Source organism: Neovison vison, chromosome 3 (genome assembly GCF_020171115.1).
Source record: "Neovison vison isolate M4711 chromosome 3, ASM_NN_V1, whole genome shotgun sequence".
Lineage (NCBI taxonomy): Eukaryota > Metazoa > Chordata > Mammalia > Carnivora > Mustelidae > Neogale > Neogale vison.
Window position 1 is genome coordinate 208090564 of NC_058093.1, and position 25557 is coordinate 208116120.

Here is a 25557-nt window from a genome sequence, read left to right on the forward strand (position 1 = left end):
AGAACATAGCTCAAATCCCTTCCTATGGGGGAACTTGAGGCACAAGTGTTCTCCTCCTTGCGGATGGCAGGAAATCTGGCCTGTGAAACGGGTGTCGAACCCTCAGAGTGGGAACCAGCTGCATGGGCCTTCAGATCATGGTCAATCATGGGAGACGCCCTGGGCACAAACAGGCATTGTGACCCTCAGCGTGAGCCTGCTTTCAAACAAAACCCCTCAGTAGCTCCACAAGGAGTCCACAGAGCAGGCCTACTAGGCTGCTACTGCCAAATATTCCAGGCACCCAGACCCAGAAACTGTCTCCGGAATCTCTCTTTTCTGCTTCCTCTGAGACTGAAAACAGCAGTCTTCCCTTCCCCCAGAGATACCAAACTCTTGGGAGCTGGGCAGAATACCCAGAGAGGAAGAATCTCCCATGGCCCCATGAAGCCACCCCTACCTTTTGTGACCGTCCTGGACACAGAATCCAGACAAAATAGCCTGCACAACCCCTCCATGACACCTTAAGTTCAGTGCACTATGAGCTGCCCTCAGGGCCTGCAGATCGGGACTGTGATCACCTCGGCCCTCACCCTAACCCTAGTTCGCATTTGCAGATCTGTATCCAAAGCCCTGGCCCACATGCCTTCCAGGATGGGGCCTCTGGCGCAACACCAGATGATTGTGCCAACCCTCCCGAAGGATAGTCTACACTTCACTGTTGCCCAAACCCTGAAGATTAAGAGCAAAGTAAATGCCCCTGAGCCCATGTCAATTTCGAAGGACGCACTGGACCGAAATGTGCATTCTGACACACAATGAGCACCTGCCTCCAGGAAAACATCCAAGTCAAAGTCCATGAGTCAGAAGATTTGACCTGACATGCCCCTAGGACTTCATCGATAGGCTAAATTAGATTTTCAAGTGCCAGCCCCAGAGGTCTGTTCTCCTATACCAACTTATATACCAACACGTGGTCCCTGAGCCACACTACAGAACCCCTCCTGTCCCCAGAAGGATACCTTGCTCTTGGTAGCATTCTCCAAGACTCATGTAGGAGAATCCTGCATGGCCCTTGACCACCCCAACATTCTAACATCTCCCTGGATACAAACCAGCATTGTGATCCAACAGCATGAAACTCCATGTCAACTCAGGCCAGAAGGAACTTTTGCCCAGAGCCACCAGATCGAACCAGCCATGTTCCTCATCTGCAGTGGTCAATGGAGGTGTTCTTTCCAGGCATCCAAGTGGGAGAGCTCTGTTACCCAAACTTCCATATGGAGAACGGTGAAGCAAAAACACCAGTCTTGCCCTGTAGTAAAAGGAATTGTTGCTGTTTGGAGCATCTCACAAGCCCCAGCATGGGAAATCCTCCATGGCCTCGTGATGCCACCCCTCCATTTGATGGTAATCATAAACACATTCTCCAGTATGAGCAAACATCTGGCATCTGCCTTACTCAGGTTGCTGGATATCTCAAATCAGCCACTACACACTGGAACTGCCTTTTGCTTGGCACTGAATTTAACTGAAACTTGTGTTTACAATTCCATCCTCACCCTCCTGGTCCCCAAGCCCTCTTGATAGGGAATTCTGGAGTCATAACACAGAATTCCTCATGCCCCACAGAAAGAAAAAGTGCCTGGTGAGACTTCCCAGAAACCCGACATGAGGCTCCACTTGCCTGGCCCTTGACGGCACCCTAATATCATAGACCACCAGGAGTACTGAGTCTCTGTCTGACACAGCCTGAGCCATGACCTCTAGTCTGGCATGCAGACAGTGGGCCCCATAAACTGCTGGTGGGACCTGCCTTAGCCCGAAACCATCACATCTGCTCAACCTGGATATTCAGGCATCTCTCCCCAGACTGTAACTCAAATCCCTGACTAAAGGGGAACCTGATGCACAAGAGTACTCCTCATTCCAGATGGCAGGAAACCTGGCTGTTGAGATCGGTGTCCAACCCTCAAAGTGGGAAATAGCTGCAAGGCCCATGAGTCCACAGACACTCTTGTTAGTCACCCTGAGCACAAACAGGCATTGTAACCCTCAACGTAGCCTGCTTTGTAACAAACGCCCTAGGTAGCTAAACCAGGAGCCAGCCGAACATGCCTGCCAGGTCACTAGTACCAAATGCTTACCCTAGTTCGTGGTTTCATTGCTCCCAGGCACAAAACCTGTCTCTGGAATCCCACATTTGGGTGTTCCCTGAGACGGAAAACAGCAGTCTTCCCTTCCCCCAAGACACCAATCTCTTAGGATCTGGGCAGAATCCCCAGAGACGAAGAATCTCCCATGACCTCATGAAGCCACCCCTACCATTTGCAACCATCCTGGACACACAATCCCGACAGAAAACCCTGTGCTAATGCCTCCAAGACACCTTAATTCCAGTACATGATGCATTTTCTTCAGGGCCTGCATATCGGGCCTGTGATCACCTCGGATGTCACCCTAACCCTCGTTTGTGTTTTCAGATTTCTGTCCCAAAGCCCTGGCCCATATGCCCTCCAGGATGGGGCCTCTGGAACCACACCAGACGACTGTGCCTACCCTCCCGAAGGAAACTCTGCCCTTCATTGTTGCCCAAACCCTGAAGATTAGGAGCAATATACAAAATAACTGAGCCCACCTCAATTGCGAGGGAAACTCTGGACTGAAATGCGCATTCTGGCATACCATGGGCACGTGTCTCCAGGCAGACATCCATGTCAAAGGCCATGAGTCAGAAGATTGATCCTGACATGCCCCTAGGACTCCTTCGATACCATACATTAAATTTTCAGGAGCCTGTCTCCAGAGGCCTTTTCTCGAATAACAACTTAAATTCCAACATGTGGTCCGTGAGCCACACAACAGAATCCCTCCTGTCTCCAGTAGGATAGCTTGCTCTTGGTACCTATGTCCAAGACCAGTATAGGAGAATCCTGCATGGTCCCTGACCACCAAAACATTCTAACTTCTCCCTGGATACAAACCAGCATTGTGATCCAACAGCATGAAACTCCATGTCTACTCAGGCCGCTTGGAACTTCGCCCCAGAGTCACCAGAAGGAACTTGCCATGTTCCTCAGCTGCAATGGTCAATGGAGGTGTGCTTTCCAGGAATCCACTTTAGAGAGCTCTGCTACCCAAACTTTCCATATGGGGTACAGGGGAGCAAACAAACCAGACTCGCCCTGTCCAGTACAAGGAATCCTTGCTGCTTGGAACATCTCACAAGCCCCAGTGTGGGAAATCCTCCATGGCCTCGTGACGCCACCCCTCCATTTGGTGGCCAACATAGACACAAAGTCCAGTGTAAGAAAACATCTTACATCAGCCCTTACTCAGGTGCTGGTATCTCGAAACAGCTGCTGCACACTGGAACTGTCTTTTACTTGGCACTTAACAGTAGCTTGCTTTTACAATTTTATCCTCACCCTCCTCATCACCAAGCCTTCTTGACAGGGAATTCTGGAGACAAAATGCAGCATTCTGCCTACCCCACAGATAGAAGGAGTGCCTGGTGAGTCGGCCCAGAAGCCCCACATGTAGATCCACCGGCACAGCCGTCAATGGCACCCTAATATCATAGGCCACCATTGGCACTCAGGCTCAGTCTTACACAGCCTTAGTCACAACCTCTAGTCAGCCACACAGACAGTTTGCTCCATATCCTGCAGGTGGTAATTATCGTGGCCCGAAGCCTTCACATCTACTCAACCTGGATGCTCAGGCATTTATCCCCAGACCATAGCTCAAATCCCTGCCTATGGGGGAAACTGAAGCACAGGAGTACTCCTCCTACCCGATGGCAGGAATCCTGGCTGTTTAGATGGGTTTCCAACCCTCAGCGTGGGAACCAGCTGCATGGCCCATGAGACCACAGTCACAAACAGGCATTGTGACACTCAGTGTGAGTATGCTTTCGAACAAACCACCTTGGTAGCTGGACCAACAGCACACAGGGCAATCCTGCCAAGTCCCTAGGGCCAAAACCTCACCCTCGATGTTTTCCAGATGCCCAGTCCCAGTACCTGTCTCTGGAATCCCACTTTTGGGGGTCCTCTGAGACAGAAAAGAGCAGTCTTCCCTTCCCCCAGACACATCAGACTCTAGGGAGCTGGGCAGAGTCCCCAGAGTCGAAGAATCTCCCATGACCTCATGCAGAATCCCCTACATTTTGCAACTGTCCTAGACACAGAGTCCAGACAGAAAAGCAAGTGCTACGGCCTCCATGACACCTTAATTTCAGTACACTATGAGGTGCACTCATGCCATGCAGATTTGGCTTGGATCACACCAGCCCTCACCCTAACCATAGTTTGCGTTTGCAGATTTCTGTCCCCAAAACCCTGGCCCACATACCCTCCAGGGTGGGACTTCTGGTGCCACACCAGACGAGTGTGCTTACACTCCCAAAGAAACTCTGCCCTTCACGTTTGCCAAAACCATGAATCTTAGGAGCAAAATACAAAGCACCTGAGCCCAGCTCAATTTCAAAGAACGCTCTGGACCCAAGTGCATATTCTGATACACAATGAGCACCTGCCTCCAGACAGACATCCAAGTAAAAGGCCTTGATTCAGAAGATTGAACTGAACATGCCTCTAGGAATTCATCAATACCCTAGCTTAGGTTTTTGGTCTCCTGTACCCAGAGGCCTGTTCTCCAATACCAACTTATATTTCAACATGTGGTCCCTCAGCCACACAACAGAACCCCTCTTGTCCCCAGAAAGATACCTTGCTCTTGCTAGCTGTGCCAAGACTCAATGCAGGAGAATCCTGTTTGACCCTGTGACAACCCCAAGATTCTAACATCTCCCTGGATAACAACCAACATTGTGACCCAACAGCATATAACTCCATGTCAACTTTGGCCTCGTGGAACTTCGCCTCAGAAGCACCAGAACAAACCTGCCATTTTCCTCAGCTGCAATGGTCAATGGAGTTGTGCTTTTAGGCATCCATGAGGGAGAGCTCTGCTACACAAACTTTCCATAATGTGGACCCTCTAACAAACAAACCAGACACCACCTGTCTACTAGAAGGAAACATTGCTATTTGGAGCATCTCACAAGTCACAGTGGGGGAAATCCTCCATGGTCTCATGACGCCAGCCTTCCATTTGGCAGTCATCATAGACACAAACTCCAGTGTGAGCAAACATCTGATATCCACCCTTACTCACATGCTGGATATCTCGTATCAGCCGCTGCACCCTGGAAATGCCTTCTGCTTATCACTGCATTTAACTGTATCTTGTGTTTACAAATCCATCCTCACCCTCCTTGTGCCCACACCCTCTTGATACAGGATTCTTTAGCCACAATGCAGCATTCTGCCTCCCCCACAGAAAGAAGAAGTGTCTGGTGAGTCTTCCAAGAAACCCCACATTAGGATACACCAGCATGGCCCTCGATGGGACCATAATATCTTAGGCTGCCATGGGCACTCAGGCTCTGTCAGACACAGCCTGAGCTACGACCTTCAGTCAGCCACGCACACAGTGGACCTCATATACTGCAGGTGGGACCTGCTGTGGCAAGAAGCCGTCACATTTACTCAACTTGGTTATTCAGGCCTCTCTCCCCAGACCATAGCTCAAATACCTGCCTATGGGGGAAATTGAAGCACAGGAGTACTCTTCCTTCCCGATGGTAGGAATCCTGGCTGTTGATATGGGTGTCCAACCCTCAGAGTGGGATCCAGCTGCATGGCCCATGAGACCACAGTCACTCATGGGAGCCGCCCTGGGCACAAACAGGCATTGTGACCTTCAGTGTGAGCCTGATTTCAAGCACACCCACTTGATAGCTGGACCAGGAGTCTGCAGAACAGTACAACCAGGTCCCTAGGGCCAAAGCCTCACACTTGTTCGTGTTTTCCAGGCGCCCAGACCCAGAAACTGTCTCTGGAATCCCTCTTTTGGTGGTCCCCTGAGACGGAAAACAGCAATCTTCACTTCCCCCAGAGACACCAAACTCTTGGGAGCTGGGTAGAATCCCCCAAGACGAAGAATCTCCCACGGCCCCATGACGACTCCAATACATGTTGTGACCATGATGGACACACTATCCAGACAGAAAATTCTGTGCTACTGCCTCCATGACTCCTTAATTTCAGTACACTATGAGCTGCCCTCAGAGCCTGCAGATGGGTCCTGCAGATCATTTCAGCCCTCACTCTAACCCTAGTTTGCATTTCCAGATTTCTGTCCCCAAAGCCCAGGCCCACATGCCCTCCAGGATGGGGTCACTGGAGCCCCGGACAAATGTGCATACGTTCCCGAAGGAAACTCTGCCCTTCACTGTTGCCAAAACCCTGAAGATTAGGAGCAAAATACAAAGCCCCTGAGCCCACCTCAATTTAAAGGAAAACTCTGGACCCAAATGCACATTCTGACACACAATAATCTTCAGGTAGACATCCAAGTCAAAGGCCCTGAGTCAGAAGATTGAACCTGACATGCCTCTAGGACTTCATCTATACATGAACTTATGATTTCAGGTGCCTGTCGCCAGAGACCTGTTCTCCAATACCAACTTATATTCCAACAAGTGGTCCTTGAGCCACACTACAGAACTTCTCCTGTCCCCAGAAGGATACATTGCTTTTGGTAGCTGTGTCCAAGACTCAGTGTAGGAGGATCCTGCATGGGCCCCTGACCACCCCAACATTTTAACATCTCCTTGGATGCAAACCAGCACTGTGATCCAACAACATGAAACTCCATGTCAACTCAGGCCTCTTGGAACTTCGCCCAGGAAGCACGAGATCGAACCTGCCACGTTTCTCAGCTGCAAAGGTCAATGGAGTTGTCCTTTCCTGGCATCCATGCGAGATTGCTCTGCTACCCAAACTTTCCATATGAGGGACCCTGGAGCAAAGAACCCAGACTCCACCTGTCCAGTAGAAGGAAACCTTGCAGTTTGGAGCATCTCACAAGCCCCAGCTTGGGAAATCCTCCATGGCCTCAGGATGCCACCACGCCATTTGTCAGTCTTCATAGACACAAACTCCAGCGTGAGCAAGCATCTGACATCCGCCTTTAGTCAGGTGCTGGATATCTCAAATCAGCCACTGCACACTGGAGCTGCCTACTGTCTGAGACTGATTGAACCGTATCTTGTGTTTACAATTCCATCATCAACCTCCTGGTCCACAAACCCACTTGATAGGGAATTCTGGAGCCACAACGCAGCATTCTGCCTACCCCACAGAAAGAAGTCCTGCCTGGTGATTCAGCCCAGAAACCCCACATGAGAATCCACCTGCATGGCCCTCGATGGCACTCTAATATCATAGGCTTCAATGGGCAGTCAGGCTCTGTCTGACACATCCTGAGCCACAACCTCCAGACAGCCATGCAGACAGTGGTCCCCATATTCTGCAGGTGGGAAATGCCGTGACCCGAAACCGTCATCTCTACTAAACCTGGGTATTCAGGTCTCTCTCCCCAGACCGTAGCTCAAATCCCTGCCTATAGGGGAACCTGAAGCACAGAAGTGCTCCTCCTTCCTGATGGCAGGAAACCTGGCTGTTGAGATGGGTGTCCAACACTCAGAGTGGGAACCAGCTACATGGCCCATGAGACCACGGCCACACATGGGAGCCTCCTTGGGCACAAAGAGGCATTGTGATTCTCAGCGTGAGGCTACTTTCAAACAAACTCCCTCGGTAGCTGGACCAGCCTGCAGAGCGGACCTGCCAGCTTCCTAGGTCCAAATCCTCAACTTCATTCGTGTTTTCCATGTTCCCAGAACAAGGATCTGTCTCTGGAATCCCTCTTGTGGGTGTCCCCTGAGATGGTAAACAGCAGTCTTCCCTTGCCCCAGAGACACCAAACTCTTGGGAGTTGGGCAGAATCCCCAGAGATGAGGAATCTCTCATGGCACCATGAAACACTCCTACATTTTGCAACTGTCCTGGACACACAATCCAGACAGAAAAGCCTGTGCTACTTCCTCTATGACACCTTAATTTCAGTACAATATGAGATGCACTAAGGGCCTGCAGATCGGGCCTGTGATCACCTCGGCCCTCACCCTAACCCTAGTTCGCGTTTCCAGATTTCTGTCCCCAAAGCCCTGGCCCACATGCCCTCAGGACAGGGCCTCAGGAGCCACACCAGACGACTGTGCCTACTCTCCCGAAGGAAACTCTATACTCACTGTTGCCAAACCCCTGAATATTAGGAGCGAAGTAAAAAGCACCTGACCAGAGTACATTTTGAAGAACGCTCTGGACCCAAATGCGCATTCTGACACAAAATGAGACCCTGCCTCCAGGCAGACATCCAAGTCAAAGGCCTTGAGTCAGAAGATTGAACCTGACATGCCTCTAGGAATTCATCAATACCAGAGCTTAGATTTTCAGTTGCCTATCCCCAGGGGCCTGTTACCCAATACCAACTTATATTCCAACATATGGTCACTGAGCCACACTATAGAACCCCTCCTGTGCTCAGAAATATACCTTGCTTTTGGTAGCTGTGTCCAAGTCACAGTGTAGGAGAATCCTGCATGGCCCTCTGACCACACCATCATTCTAACTTCTCCATGGATCCCAACTAGCATTGTGAAACTCCATGTCAACTCATGCTGCTTGGAACTTAGCCCCAAAGCCACCAGATCGAATCTGCCATTTCCTCAGCTGCAATGGACCATGGAGGTGTTCTTTCTAGGCATCAACGCGGAAGAGCTCTCCTACCCAAACTTTCCATATGGGGGACCCTGGATCAAGCAAACAAAAATCCTCCTGTCCAGTAAAAGGAAACCTTGCTGTTTGGAGCATCTCACAAGTCACATCATGGGAAATCGTCCATGGCCTCTTGTGCAACCCCTCCATTTGTCGGTCATCATAGACACAAACTACAGTGTGAGCAAACGTCTGACATCCACCCTTACTCAGGGGCTGGATAGTTAGAATCAGCCTTCTGACTGGAACTGGATTGAACTGTAGTTTGTGTTTACCATTCCATCCTCACCCTCCTGGTCCCCAAGGCCTCTTGATAGGAAATTCTGTTGCCACGATGCAGCATTCTGCCTCTCCCACAGAAAGAAGTACTTGTTGAGTCTGCCAAGAAACCCCACATGAGGATCCATCTTCATGACCCTTGACGGAACCCTAATATCATAGGCCACCGTGGGCACTCAGGCTCTGTCTGACACAGCCTGAGCCACGACCTCCATTCAGCCATGCAGACAGTGGGCCCCATATTCTGCAGGTGGGACCTGTTGTGGTCCGAAGCCATCACATCTACTAAACCTGGATATTAAGGCATCTCTCCACAGACCATAGCTCAAATCCCTTCCTATGGGGGAAACTGATGCCCAGGAGTACTCCTCCTTCCCAATGGCAGGAAACCTGGCTATTGGGATGGTTGTTCAACACTCAGAGTGGGAACCAGATGCATGGCCTATGAGGCCACAGTCACTCATGGGAGCTGACCTGGGCACAAAGAGACTGATATGACCATCAGCCTGAGCATGCTTTCAAACAAGCCCTCTCAGTTGCACCACCAGGATCCCGCATTGAAAGCCTGGTATGCCCATAGTACCAAATACTAACCCTTGTTGGGATATTTCAGGGACACAGACCCAGATCCTGTTTCTGGAATCCCTATTTTGGGTCACCCCTAAGATGGATAACAGCACTCTTCACTTCCCCAAAAAAGCCACCAAACTATTGGGAGCCGCTAGCATCCTAAGAGAGGAAAAATCTCCGTGTACCCATGAGACAACATCTGCATTCCTAGGCCATCTGGGACAAGAGTCCAGATATAAAAACTTGTGCTACTGCCTCACATCACCCTAATTACAGTTCGTGATGAACTGCCCTCCAGGTCTATGCACTAGGCCTCTGATCACATCGCCACTAACCCTAAGCCTAGTTTGTGTTTGCAGACGTCTCTCTCAAACCATGGATCACATTCCCCCCAGGATGGTGTCTCTGGAGCCACACCACAGGACTTTGCCTGCCATACCCATGGAAATTTTGCCCTAACCACTTGCCCAAACACTCCAGATTAGAAAAACCTGCAAGGTCTCTGAGGCCACCCCAATATTGGAGGCTGCACTAGACGCAAATGCACAGTCTGAAACACCCTTAGTCCCTACATCTAGGCAGACAATCAAGTCAATGGTCCGGAGTCTGAAGATTGAAACACACAGGCCCCTAGGACCTCATTGGAACCCCAATGAGGTTTTCATGTATCTGTCCTCAGAGGCCTGTTCTGGAATACCAACTTATGATACAACATGTGGTCCCTAAGCTACACAGCAGAAAAACTACTGTCCCCAGAAGGAAAACGTGCTCTTGGACCTGTGTCAAATCCTGAAGTTAGGAGACTCCTGAATGGCACTTTAGCCACCAGCACAGTCTAAGATCTCCCTGGTAACAAATAAGCATTGTAACCCCTGTGCAAGACATTCCATGTCAACTCAAGGCCTTGGTAATTCATGCCAGAGCCACCAGAATGAAACTGCTATGATCCTCAGCTGCGTGGTCCATTGAGATACGCTTTCCGGGCAACCAGGGAAGAGAGCTCTGTTACCCAAATTTCCATATGGGGGACCCTGGAGCTAAAACGCCAAACTCCAACTGTCCAGTAGAAAGAAACCTTGCTGTTTAGATCATCTCACAAGCCTCAGCATGGGAAATCCTCCATGGCTTCTGGATGCCAACCCTCCAATTGTCGGTCATCATAGACACAAACTCCGGTGTGAGCAAACATCTGACATACACCCTTACTCACATGCTGGATATCTTTCATAAGAAGCAGCCCTTTGGAACTGCCTTCTGCCTGGCACTGAATTTAACTGTAGCTTGTGTTTACAGTTCCATCCTAACCCTACTGGTCCCTAAGCCCTCTTGATAGGGAATTCTGGAGCCACAACACAGCATTCTACCTTCCTCATAAATAGAAGAAGTGCCTCGTGATTCTGCCCAGGAACCCCACATGAGGATTCAATCTACTCCTGCCATGAGGGGACCCTGATTAATAGACTGCCCTGGCCACTACTGCTGTGTTTGACAGAGCCTGAGCCCCGACCTCATGTCAGCCTTCCAGAGAGCGGGGCCTGATTCCAGCATGTAAGACCGTCCATGGCCCAAGGCCATCATCTCTACCCATTCTTGATATTCATGCATTTGTCAACAGAGCTTTGCTGGAATCCCTGCCAATGGGGGAACTGGAAGCACAATGGAGAACTCCTCCTTTCCCATGGCAGGAAACCTGGCTGTTGGGATGGGTGTCCAACCCTCAAAGTGGGAGCCAGCTGCATGGCCAATGAGACCACGCCCACTCCTGAGAGCCACCCTGGGTACAAACTGGCATTGTGACCCTCAGCCTGAGCATGCTTTCAAACAAACCCTCTCAGTTACACCACCAGGATACCACATTGCAGGCCTTGGGAACCCCTAGGCCCAAATCATAACCCTTGATTGGATTATCCAGCCCAGACACAGAGCCCGTCTCTGGAATCCCTTTTTGGGGACACCTCTAAGATGGAAAACAGCACTCTTCCCTTTCTGGAAAAAGCCACCAAACTATCGGGAACTGCCAGGATTCTTTGAGAGGAAATATCTTTCATGGATTCATGAGACAACACCTGCATTCTGAGGCCTTTGTGGACACACAATCCAGATATAAAAGCCTGTGCGACCACCTAGAGTCACCCTAATTACAATTCCTGATAATCTGTCCTCCAGGTCTATGCACTGGGCTTGTGATCACATCGCCACTAACCCTAACCCAAGTTTGTGTTTGCAGACTTCTCTCTCAAAACCATGGCTCACATGCCATCCAGGATCTGGTCTCTGTAGCCACACCACAGGACTGTGTCTCCATCCCCAAGGAAACTTTAGCCGTCACAGTTGCCCAAACCCTAGAGATTAGGAGAAAATTAGGAGTAAATGTGAGTCTGAAACACCCTGATCACCTCCATCGAGGCAGACACCAAGTCAGTGGTCCTGAGTCAGAAGACTGAAACTGACATGCTCCTAGGACATCATTGGAACCCTAGACTAGGTTCTCAGGCATCTGTCCTCAGTGGCCTGTTTTGGAATACCAACTTAGGATACAACATGTGTTCCCTGAGCCACACAATAGAACATCTCCTGTCTCTAGAAGGAAACTGTGCCCTTCAACCTGTGTCAAACCCTCGAGCTGTGAGAATCCTGCATGACCCCTTATCCACCAGCACATTCTACGATCTCCCTGGTAACAAACTAGCATTAAGACCCATCAGCAAGAAATGTGAAGTCTTCATGTGAAGTCAAGTGAATTCTCCAACCACATCACAGCATTCTGCCATTCCCATAGAAAGAAGAAGTGCCTGGTGAGTCTGTCCCGAATCCCCACTTGAGGATCAATCTGCTCGGCCCTCGAGAGAACCCCGATTTATAGGCTGCTTTGACCACCGGTTCTTTGTCTGACAGAGCCTGAGCCCCGACCTAGTGACCTCCTCCCAGAGAACAGGGCCCATACCAAGCATGTGAGACCAGTCATGGCTCAAGTCCATCATCTCTACCCATCCTTGTTATTCAGGCATCAATCCCCAGTCCTTTCCTGGAATCTTTGCAAATTGGGGTGTTAGGATCCATAATCAAAGGAGCAGGACTGATGCAGAGTGAAGGTCAAGCAGAGCTATATTTCATGCCAAGCATCGAGAATCACACTGACTGATCAGGGCCATCTCTTGCAAAGAGGTGACCCCTCCCAGGCTCACAGATTAACTTTTATATAGGTAGTTTAGCCAAGCTATACACAGGTGGCCAATGAGATTGCAGTACACAGAGAATACTGCACATGCATGGTATGTCTGCCTCACACAGAAAAAAAAAAAAAAAAGTTAAGTAACACACGTGTGCCCAACTGAATTTCAATTTACCGTAGGAGATATATGTGTGACCCACTGATTGGATGTCTTCATCTGGCCTGACCCGCCCTTGTATCTAGGCTCTGTAATTAAGTTCCTCTGGGAGAGGCAGGGTCAATCTAAGTTTAGTGCATAGGGTCAATCTAAGTTCACTACATAAACACAAAATGATGCCCTCTGGCCAACCAGGCTCTTATATTCCCTCTTTTCTTTGGAGATTAGTCAAATCCTTGATTTTTCAGCCAGTTCTATGTTCTCTGGTTGTAAGGGGTTATACTGAGCATGTAAGTCTAACATTTTTATAGCTCTAGTTTTCTTTTGTCCAAATGATACTAGTGCACAGTCGGCTGATGAGTTAGCCATTTACTGCTTCATCTAATTTCCTACCTATACTTTACATAAACAGGTAACAATAAGAGCAACAATAAACTCATAGTCTTTTGAGTCTTAGCTTTAGTTCATGGTCAGCGGGGTCCATTGGCTGAGGCTTCCACCTCTGGGGGGCATCTTCATCCTCAGCTCGTTTGATGTGACCCTTGTGAATCCAGGCCCTGATGCCTTCTACTTTTATTGCTGTGGGGGTGGTCAGGATAACAGTAAACGGTTCCTTTCAGCGAGTCTCCAAGTTCGCCACTTGATAGCGACGTATGCAATCCAAGTCCTTGGGTTGGTAAGGATGTGGTTCCATCTCCAACTCCATCCCAGTGTGGGGAGTCCAGATCCTGGCATGGGCATTTTTTTTTAAGACAGACTGTAATGCCTGCAGTGACTGGAGTACAGACTGATCAGTAATTTCTGCTAGGGCAACCTCTTGTAGTCGAGGAAAGAGTGGGGGGGTGGTCTCCCAAACATTATTTCAAATAGGGTCACCTTGTTTAAATAGGGTGTACATCGTGCACTGAGGAGGGCGAAGGAAGGAGATCCAGCCATCCACTGCCAGTCTCCAGAATTGTTTTAGTCAAGGTCTCTTTAAGAGTCAGGTTCAGGGCGCCTGGGTGGCTCAGTGGGTTAAGCTGCTGCCTTCGGCTCAGGTCATGATCTCAGGGTCCTGGGATCAAGTCCTGCATCGGGCTTTCTGATCAGCAGGGAGCCTGCTTCCCTCTCTCTCTCTCTCTCTCTGCCTGCCTCTCCATCTCCTTGTGATTTCTCTCTGTCAAATAAATAAATAAAATCTTAAAAAAAAAAAAAAAAAGAGTCCGGTTCATTCTCTCTACTTGCCCGGAACTCTGGGGCCGATAGGCACAACATAGTTTCCAATATGTGCCCACGGCCTTGGCCAATGTCTGTGAGACTGAGCTAAAAAATGCAGGGCCATTGTCTGACCAAATCGCGAGAGGCAGCCCAAACCTAGGAATTATTTCTTCTAGTAACCTTTTTTTGCCAATCACTCCTGCTGTCTCACGTTTGGTACTTGGAATTGCTTGCTTATAAGTTTCTAGAGTTTGTATATCCCCAAATAAGTACCCTGATGTGTCTGGTCTATTATCTTCTTACCTAGTCTTCGAAGAAGAATTAAATTTCTCTTTTAGTCTTAGCCCAGTCTCCTTCATATTCTAATTTATCCCATTTTGGTAAATACTTTAAATCTTCCTCTGAATAGTCCGGTTTTTCTGGTAGGGCTAGAGCCGGGAGTGTAATCAGCTTTTGCACTGTTTCATAGGTTGCTTGCTTTGCAGCTTGATCTGCTAAGTGGTTTCCTTTTGAAATCAGATCAGTCCCCTTTTGGTGTCCTGGGCAATGTGGAAGGGCTTGGTAACATCTAGGATGGCCAATGCTGGGGCACTCATTAAGGCTGTTTGTAATTCCTAAAATTCTCCTTCTGCCTTAGCTGTCCACTCTATCATAGTGAGCCCTCCTTTTGCCAGTTCGTAGAGAGGTCAGGCAATCTCTGCAAACCATGGAATTCACAGCCTACAGCAACACACTGTCCCAAGATACATCCTCACTTTTCAGGACATGGTGGGGTGGGTATGAAAGACCCCCTTCCTCCTTGGTAAGGTTTGTTTTAGCAACCTATTGAAAGACCCCCTTCCTCTAGGACCCCCTTCCTCCTTGGTAAGGTTTGTTTTAGCAACCTATTGTCCCCATAGCCTGAAGGCAACACATTGTCTGTGGTCACCCGGTCTGTCAAAAGGAGAGACAAATGAGAAATGTACCGGGACTTTCCAGAGTGCTGTCCCAAGGAACCGCCAGAACGCCCTGACTCCAACGCCCAATCATGCCTGAATCAAATTAATCAATTAGACCCCTGTAACCATGCATATCTGCTTCTGTAGGATCGCTTCCCGCCACCGCTTCCCGCCAGAACAAACCGTTACAGTGCCTAACAATGCTTGATTTAGGTTAACCAATCAGATTCCTGTAACCAAGCATCTGCTTCTGTAAACTCGCTTCCCATCACCCCAACCTTGCCCTATATAATCTGCTCCCCAACTTAGCCCGGCACGCTCAGCCCACAAAGGCTGATGCGTCCACAGGCGCCTGTGTAACCAATAAACCTCTTGCAATTTGCATCCAGTGGAGGCGTGCTGTTTGATTCTTGGGTGCGGCTCCAGGATATTTCAGGTATATCGCTAAACCTAACCCTAACACTAATCCTAAAGCTAACCCTGGCCGGCACATGGGCACAGAAGAGGCACATTGACCTCATCCTAATGGAAGCCCCGGGAAGTCTGTGTCACCAAGGTCAGAATCCATTCACTGAAACGTTGCGAGGGGGGATGGGACACAGGCAGGAGGAGGATGGCTTTGCCTAGATCCCAGAGCAGATCCAGGCCTCTTTGGGCTGTGTTCCATTCCGTTGCCCAGCCCCATGCTCACCCTGCCTTGCCAAGTGTGTGCAACAGCCTCCTGGGAGAGTGGGATGGAATGTATGGAGAGGTTCTACCCCTGATGGCATCCCTAGAAGTAGAAGCCAAAAAACCCCCAAAGTGCAGATGGGGAGACTGGGGAGGCTCTGAGAGCCACAGGGTGTGTGTGGGCTCACAGTCCTGGGCAGGAGCAGGAGCCCGGTCTGAACCCAACTCTGTGCCCTAACAGCGGGGACAACAGCTGCACCCAGGCCTCCCAGTGGCTGGGGGGAGGCTGTGTGGGTCTCACTGGATGGACAGGGCATGGGGTGGAGTGTGAGCCTTGAGCAGCTCGGGGAGGGGCGTCGTCAGGGTGCTCTGGTGGGAGCAGGAAGACACTAACACTAATCCTGACCCTGACTGTGAGCCTGATTCTAAACTTAACCCTAAATGTAAACCTGACCCTGACCCAACCACGGGCCATGACACGAAACTTAATGCTGACCCTAACCCTAACACTAATCCCTAACCGTAACCCTGACGCAAACACTGTCTAAACCTAATACTCAACCTAACTCTAACCCTAACCCTAACCACCAAATTTAACATTATCCCTGACCCCATTCCTCACCCTGATCCTATCCCTAACCCTGCCTGAACTTTGCCTAACACTGAACCTGAACCTAACATTGAACCTAAACCGAACCATGACCCTGACCCTAAACCTATCCCTGAACGTAACCCTGACCCTGGCCCTGACACTGATCTTGACTCTGACCCTAACCCTGACCCTTACCCTAACTCTAACCCTAACCATGACCCTGAACCTTACCCTGACCCTAACAGTAACTGTCACCCTAACCCAAACCCCTAAAACACACCCTGACCTTCCCTGCCTCCTTCCCACCCACTGACTCATGCCAGGGCTAAATCCAAGGACAGGCTGCATCTCTGTCCCAGGGAACAACCAGGTAGACCAAGCAGAGGGGGAGAGAAGTTAAAGTGGCCCACTGATTTCACTGCCCTGACTTGTCTTCCACTGATGTATCCAAATCCTCTGGCTCAACCCCACCTTGAGCGGGACCCTGGGAGGGATTCTGAATTCCAGGCTAGCTGGATGTGGGGTACTCGATGACATTTGCATCCCAGATGTCCAACACGCCTGGCCATGCACCCTGAGCCTTGCTTCCCAGGGTAGGTATGGTTCCGGTAATCAGCAGAGTCTGGGGTCACAGAGCAGCTGGCAGTGGTTAGGGAACATGGGGGACCCGTCAAGGACAGCGCCATGATCGCGTACACATCCACCACTGCTGGGTCATGGTACAGGTGCTGTGTGCCTTGTATCCTGTGCACACCTGGCCATCTCGGAATGGAGGTCTTTGTGCCTGGTGCACCTATTCTCCACCTCCACCTACCCTTGGAGGAACGCCCAGGTTCAAGATTTCCATGTCCATCCCTCAGGGACAATTGAAAATCTGGGGTCAAGAGAGGCAGCTACTGGCCCAGGACAAAAGACTGGTACAGAGTCCAAGGAGCAGAGCTTCCCTCCAGTCCTAGGCAATCCCTGACCCTCCCATGAGGTTTGACTGGACGGTGAGAGCTCCTCAGATCCTTGGGGAGAGCTACCCACCCCATCCTATGTGGGGACATGGCCTCAGACATCCCCAGACAACCAGAGGCATATGTGTTTGAGCGAACACATACACACACACAAACACACACACACACACACACACACACACACACACACTCACACACCCCGATCAGCCCAGCTAGGGGTCAAAGGTGGAGAAACCCGGGGCAAATGGTGGGTAACAAGGGGGAGAGAAGAAAGAGGTAGGAGACAGCTCGGGCATGGGGTCAAGGGCATCCGGACTCCTGGCCAAGATTGAGTTCCAAAGCATGGGGAGGGGAGACAGGACGGGCTGATGGTCAAGGGGTCCCCAGGTAGCCCAGGGGCTTTGCAAGGGCACTGGGTGCGGACAGTGTCTGGGTTCTGGTGTCCATCACCACTCTGGACTACTGGAAGTAGGAAGAGGTAACCAACCCGTGTGGACAGGGCTACAACACCAAAGGCCTCCCCTTACTCTTCTATCAATGGGGCCATAGAGATAGGGTGTCCCTAGTCTCCCACAGGATTGTAGAAGTACCTGTTGGCCCTGAATCTCGATCCCTGACCCACGGTGCTACCAGTCTTAGGAAAATTCTTTCTACTCCCTCAAGGTCCTTCTGAGCAAAAGACAGCATGGAGGCTTGGGGGACTGACATTGTGAGCTTGCAGAATGTGGCAGAGAACTAGGCCCCTGGCGTGAGGACCAAGGTCAGGACCCTCCTTCTTGCAGGCTCAGGGTCCCCATGGGGAAGAGGTTCCAGAATCAGTGCTCTTCTCACAGTGAGAAGGTCTAAACTAGCAATGGACTAAGCACCAGCACAGGAGAGGGAAATAGGGACAAGGGAGACTTTGGATGTTTCTCCTTTCAGCCCTGGAGCCCACAGACCCTGCTCCTGTGAGACACACAAAAACAGAGAGAGACGCAGACGCAGACACAGAGACAAAGACAAAGACAGACACTGAACACAGGAGAGAGTGAACCAGCAGAAGTGCCAGACATTCCTTCATCAGCTTGGAAATGACAGCCAAATATTTTGTCCCTTTCTCAGGCCCACGGGTCATCCATCCTGGGAGGACGGATTCGAGAATACCCAGGGACCACTGTGGGGACTGGCCAGCACATGGGCGCAGACGAGGCCCTTGGACCTCAGCCTAACGGAAGCCCCGGGAAGTCTGTGTCACCAAGGTCAGAATCCATTCACTGCAACCTTGCGACGGGGGATGGGACACAGGCTGAGGGTACCAATGCCTGTTTGTGCCCAGCTGCCCATCCTGAGTTGGTGTGGTCCCATGGGCCAGGCACCTGGCTCCCACTCTGAGGGTTGGACCGCCATCTCAACATTCAGTTTTCCTGCCATGTGGAAGGAGTAGTACTCTTTTGTGCTTCAGGTTCCCCCATGGGCAGGAATTTGAACTAAGTTCTGGGACAGGTACCTGGTTACCTAGTTTACTTCAAGATGACAGCCTCGGGCTAAGCAGGACGCACCTGCAGAATATGGGGCCCGCTGTCTGGGTGGCTGACAGGAGGTTGGGGCTCAAGCTGTGTCAGACAGAGCATTCATGCAGAGGGCAGCCTATGATATTGGGGTGCCGTTGAGAGCCATGCACCTGGATCTTCATGTGGGGTTTCTTCACAGACCCAAAGGGCAATTCTTTCTGGTGGGCAGGCAGAAGGCTGTGTTGTGGCTCCAGAATTCCCAGTATGGAGGGCTTTCAGGCGAGGACTGTGAGGACAGAAGTCTGTAAACACTAGCTACGGTTAAGCTCAGTGACAAGCACATGGCCGTTCCAATGTACAGCGGTTCTTTCGAGATCTCCAGCACCTGAGTATGGGCGAGGGTCAGATGTCTGCCATGCTGGAGTTTGTAGAGATGGGCTCTGGGTCTGGGCACGTGGAAATTCCCACAAAGTGTTAGGGTTTGGGCGTAGGGGCGTACCAGTCCTGCAATGCATGATCCTGGAGGTTCAACTAGGAGGGCTTGTTTGAAGGCATGCTCAGGCTGAGGGTCACAATGCCTGTTTGTGCCCTAGGCGGCCCTCATGTGTGGGTGTGGTCTCACTGGCCATGCAGCTGGCTCCAACTCTGAGAGTTGGACACCCATCCCAACAGCTAGGATACCTGCCATGGAAAAGGAGTAATTCTCTGTTGTGCTTCAGGTTCCCCCATTGGTAGGGATTCCAGCAAAGGTATGGGGACAGACGCCTGAATACCAAGGATGAGTAGAGATGATGGAGTAAGGCCATGTTCAGTCCCACATGCTAGATATGGGTCCCACTCTCTGGGTGGCTGACACTAGGTCAGGGCTCAGGCTCTGACAGACACAAACCATCATTGTGATTAAAAAGCATGAAACTCCATGTCATCTCAGGTTGCAAGGAACTTCGCCGCAGAGCCACCTGATCGAAGCTGCCATGTTCTTCAGCTGCAATGAACAATGAAGGTGTGCTTTCCAGGCATCCATGCGCGAGTGCTCTGCTACCCAAACTTTCCATATGGTGGAGCAAACAAACCAGACTCGCCCTGCCCATTAGAAGGAAACCTTGCTGTTTGGAGCATCAAAAGCCCCAGTGTGGCACATCCTTCAAGGACTCCAGATGATAGCCCTCCATTTGGTGGTCATCTTAAACACAAACTCCAGTGTGAGCAAACATCTGACATCTCGCCTTACTCAGGGGCTAGATATCTCGAATCAGCCACTACACACTGGAACTGCCTTCTGGTTGGCACTGAATTGAACCGTAGCTTCTCTTGCCAATTCCATCCTCACCCTCCTGGTTCGCAAGCCCTCTTGATAGGGAATTATGGAGCCACAATGCAGCATATTGCATGACCAACAGAAAGAAGAAGTGCCTTGTGGTTCTGCCCAGAAACCCCACATGAGTATTCATCTACATGGCCCTCAACGGCACCTTAATATTATAGTCCACCAAGGGCACTGAGAATCTCTCTGACACAGCCTGAGCCATGACCTCTAGTCAGTCACACAGACAGTGAGCCCCAAATCCAGCAGGTGGGACCTGCCGTGGCCCGAAGCCATCACATCTACTCAACCTGGATATTCAGGCATCTCTCCCCAGACCGTAGCTCAAATCCCTGACTATTGGGGAGCCTGATGCACAAGAGTACTCTTCATTCTCGATGGCAGGAAACCTGGCTGTTGAGATGGGTGTCCAACCCTCATAGTGGGAACCAGCTGCATGGCCCATGAGACCACGGCCACTCATGGTAACTGCCCTGGGCACAAACAGACATTGTGTCCCTCAAGGTGAGCCTGCTTTCAAATGATCCCCCTTGGTAGCTAGACCAGGAGCCTGCCAAGCATGCCTGCCATGTTCCTAGAGCCAAATGCTCATCCTTGTTCGTGTTTCATGGTGCCCAGACCCAGAACCTGTCTCTGGAATCCTACATCTGGGGGTTACCTGAGACAGAAAACAGAAGTCTTCCCTTCCTCCAGAGACACCAAACTCTTGGGATCTGAACAGAATCCCCAGAGACGAAGAATCTCCCATGGATTCATGAAGCCACCCTTACCATTTGCGACCGTCCTGGACGCACAATCCCGACAGAAAAGTCTGCGCTACCACCTCCAAGACAACTTAATTTCAGTACACTATGAGCTGCCCTCAGGGCCTGCAGATTGGGCCTGTGATCACCTCGGCCCTCACCCAAACCCTAGTTCCCGTTTGCAGATTTGTGTTCCCAATGCCCTGGCCCACATGCCCTCTAGGGTGGGGCCTCTGGAGCCATACTGGATGACTGTGCCTACCCTCCCGAAGGAAATTATGCACTTCACTGTTGGCCAAACCCTGAAGATTAGGAGCAATGTACAAAGACCCTGAGCCCACCTCAATTGCAAGGAAAACTCTGGACCGAAATGTGCATTCTGGCACACCATGAGCACCTGCCTCCACGCAGTCATCCAAGTCAAAGGTCCTGAGTCAGAGGATTGAACCTGACATGCCCCTAGAACTTCATCGATATCCTAGCTTAGATTGTCAGGGGCCTGTCCCCAGAGGCCTTTTCTCTAATACCAGCTTATATTCCAACATGTGGTCCGTTAGCCACACAACAGAACCATTCCTGTCCCCAGTAGGATACCTTGCTCTTGGTAGCTGTGTCCAAGACTCAGTGTAGGAGAATCCTGCATGGCCCCTGACCACCCCAACATTCTAACATCTCCCTGGATACAAACCAGCATTGTGATCCAACAGCATGAAACTCCACATCAACTCAGGCTGCTTGGAACTGCGCCCCAGAGCCACCAGATCGAACCTGCCATGTTTCTCAGCTGCAATGGTCAAGGGAGGTGTGCTTTCCATGCATTCATACGGGAGAGCTCTGCTACCCAAACTTTCAATATGGGGACCCTGGAGCCAACAAATCAGACTCCCCCTATCTAGTACAAGGAAACCTTGCTGTTTGGAGCATCTTACAAGCACCAGCATGGGAAATCCTCATGGCCTCGTGAGACCACCCCTCCATTTGGTGGGCCTCATAGACACAAAGTCCAGTGTGAGCAAGCATCTGACATCCGCCCTTACTCAGGTGCTGGTATCTCAAATCAGCCGCTGCACACTGGATGCCTTCTACTTGGCACTGAATTTAACTGTAGCTTGTGTTTACAATTTTATCCTCACTGTCCTGGTCACCAAGCCTTCTTGACATCTAATTCTGGAGAAAAACGCAGCATTCTGCCTACCCCACAGACAGATGTGCCTGTTGAGTCTGCCCAGAAAACCCACATGAGGATCCACCTTCATGGCCCTCAACGGCATGCTAATATCATAGGCCGCCATGGGCACTGAGGCTCTGACACAGCCTGAGCGATGACCTCCAGACAGCCATGGAAACAGTGGGCCCCATATCCTGCAGGTGTGACCTGTTGTGGCCCGAAGCCATCACATCTTCTCAACCTGGATATTCAGGCATCTCTCCCCAAACTATAACTCAAATCCCTGCCTATGGGGGAACCTGAAGCCCAGGTGTGCTCCTCTTTCCCGATGGCAGGAAACCTGACTATTGAGATGGGTGTCTGACCCTCAGAGTGGAACCAGCTGCATGGGCATGAGACCACAGTCACTCATGGAAGCCGCCTTGGGCAAAAACAGGCATTGTGACCCTCAGCGTGAGTCTGCTTTCAAACAAGCCCCCTCAGTAGCAGGACCAGGAGCCTGCAGAGTGGACCTGATATGTTCTTAGGGCCAAATCTTCAACCTCTTCATGATTTCCAGACTCCCACCCAGAACCTGTCAAGGGTATCCCTCTTGGGGTGTCCACTGAGATGGAAAACAGCAGATACACCAAACTTTGGTGTATCCCTCAGATACGCTAAACTCTTGGGATCCGAGCAGAGCAGAACCCCCAGAGACGAGGAATCTCCCATTGCCCCATAATCCAACCCTACATTTTGCGACCGTCCTAGACTCACAATCCAGACAGAAAAGCCTGCACTACCGCCTCCATGACACCTTAATTTCAGTACACTATGAGCTGCCCTCAGGGCCTGCAGATCGGGCCTGTGATCACCTCAGCCCTCACCCTAACCCTAGTTCATGTTTGCAGATTTCTGTCCCCAAAGCTCTGGCCCACATGCCCTCAGGAAGGGGCCTCTGGAGCCACACCAGACGACCATGCCTACCTTCCCGTTGAAAACTCTGCCCTTCACTGTTGCCCAAACCCTGAATATTAGGAGCAATGTACAAAGCCCCTGAGCCCACCTCCATTTTGAAGAACGTTCTGGACCCAGATGCACATTCTGACACACAAGGTGCACCTGCCTCCAAGCAGACATCCAAGTCAAAGGCCCTGAGTCAGAATATAAGACCTGACGTGCCTCTAAGAATTCATTGATACCCTAGCTTAGGTTTTCAGGTGCCTGTCGCCAGGGGACTGTTCCCCAATACCAACATATATTAACAACATGTGGTCCCTGAGCCACACTAAAGAGAACCATTCCTGTCCCTAGAAGGATACCTTGCTCTTGGTAGCTGTGTCCCAGACACAGTGGAGGAGAATCCTGCATGGTGCTCTGACCAACCAACATTCTAACTTCTCCATGGATACCAACCAGCCTTGTGATCCAACAGCATGAAACCCCATTTCAACTCAGTCTGCTTGGAACTTATCCACAGAGCCATCACTTCGAACCTGCCATGTATCACAGCTGACATGGACCATAGACATGTGCTTTCCAGGCATCCATACAGGAGAGCTCTGCTACCCAAACTTTCCATATGGGGGACCCTGGAGCAAACAAACCAGACTTACCCTGTCCAGTAGAAGGAAATCTTGCTGTTTGGAGCATCTCACAAGTAACAGACTGGGAAATCCTCCATGGCCTCTTGTGCCACCTCTCCATTTGTTGGTCATCATAGACGCAAACTACAGTGTTAGCAAACATCTGATATCCGCCCTTACTCAGGTGCTGTATAGCTCGAATCAGCCACTGCACACTGGAACTGCTTGCTGCTTGGCACTGAATTTAACCGTAGTTTGTGTTTACCATTCCATCCTCACCCTCCTGGTCCCCAAGGCCTTTTTATAGGGAATTCTGGAGCCAAGACACAGAATTCTGCCTGCCCCACAGAAAGAAGAAGTTCCTGGTGAGTCTGCCCAGAAAACCCACATGAGCATCCACCTGTATGGCCCTCGATGGCACCCTAATATCATAGGCTGTCATGGGCACTCAGGCTCTGTCTGACACAGCCTGAGCCACGACCTCCAGTCAGCCATGCAGACAGTGGACCCCATATCCTGCATATGGGAACTGTTGTGATCTCACATCTACTCAACCTGGATATTCAGGCATCTGTCCCCAGACTTAGTTCAAATCCATGCCTATGGGGGAACCTGAAGCCCAGGAGTACTCCACCTTCCCGATGGCAGGAAACCAGGCTATTGGGATGGGTGTCCAACCCTCAGAGTGGGAACCAGCTGTATGGCCCATGAGACCACAGTCACTCATGGGAGCCACCCTGGGCACAAACAGGCATTGTGACCCTAAGCCTGAACATGCTTTCAAACCCTCTCAGTTGCACCACCAGGATCCCGCATTACAGATCTGCTACACCCCTAGGCCAAAATCCTAACCCTTGGTGGGATATTCCAGGCGCCCAGACCCAGAGTACATCACTGTATTACCTATTTTGGGGCAACCCTAAGATGGAAAACAGCACTCTTCCCTTCCCCCAAAATGCCACCAAACTATTGGGTGCTGCTAGGATCCTTAGAGAGGAAAACTCTGCATGTACCCATGAGACAACATCTGCATTCCGAGGCCATCTGGGACACACAATCCAGATATAAAAGCCTGTGCTACTGCCTTCGAGTCACCCTATTTACAGTTTCTGACGAGCTGCCCTCTAGTTCTAGGCATGGGCCTGTGATCGCCTCGCCACTAACCCTAACCCAAGTTTGTCTTTGGAGACTTCTCTCCCAAACCATGGCTCACATGCCTCCAGGATCTGGTCTTTGAGCCACACCACAGGACTATGCCTGTCATCCCTAAGAAAACTTTGCCCATCACAGTTGCCCAAACCCTCCAGATTAGGAGAAACCTGCAAGGCCCCTTTGCTCACCCCAATATTGGAGGCCACTTTGGATGCAAATCCGTGGTCTGAAACACCCTGATCCCCTGCATCCAGGCAGACACCCAAGTCAATGGTCCTGGGTCAGATTATTTAACCTGACACACCCCTAGGACCTCCTTGGAACCCTCCATTAATTTTTCAAGAATCTGTCCTCAGAGTCCTGTTCAGGAATACCAACTTATGATACAACATGCAGTCCCTGAGCCACAGAACAGATCAACTCATCTCCAGAAGGAAACCATGCTCTAGGACCTGTGTCAAAGGCTCAGTGTAGGAGAATCCTGCAAGGCCCCTTTGCCACCAGCACATTCTAAGATATCCCTGTTAACAAACCAGCATTGTGACTCATGTGCAAGACATTCCATGTCAACTCAAGGCCTTGGTCCTTCGCCCCAGAGCCACCAGAATGAACCTGCCATGTTCCTCGGCAGCAATGGTCAATGGAGATGTACTTTCCAGGAATCCATATGGGAGAGCTCTGCTACCCAAACTTTCCACATGGGGGATTCTAGAGCAAACACACCAGACTCTACCTGTCCAGTAGAAGGAAACTTTGCCTTTTGGAGCATCTCACAAGTCCCAGCGTGGGAAATCTTCCATAGCCTCTGGACATGACCCCTCCATTTGTCGGTCAACATAGACACAAATTCCAGTGTGAACAAACATCTGACATCTGCCCATACTCACGTGCTGGATATCTCGAAAAAGAAGCA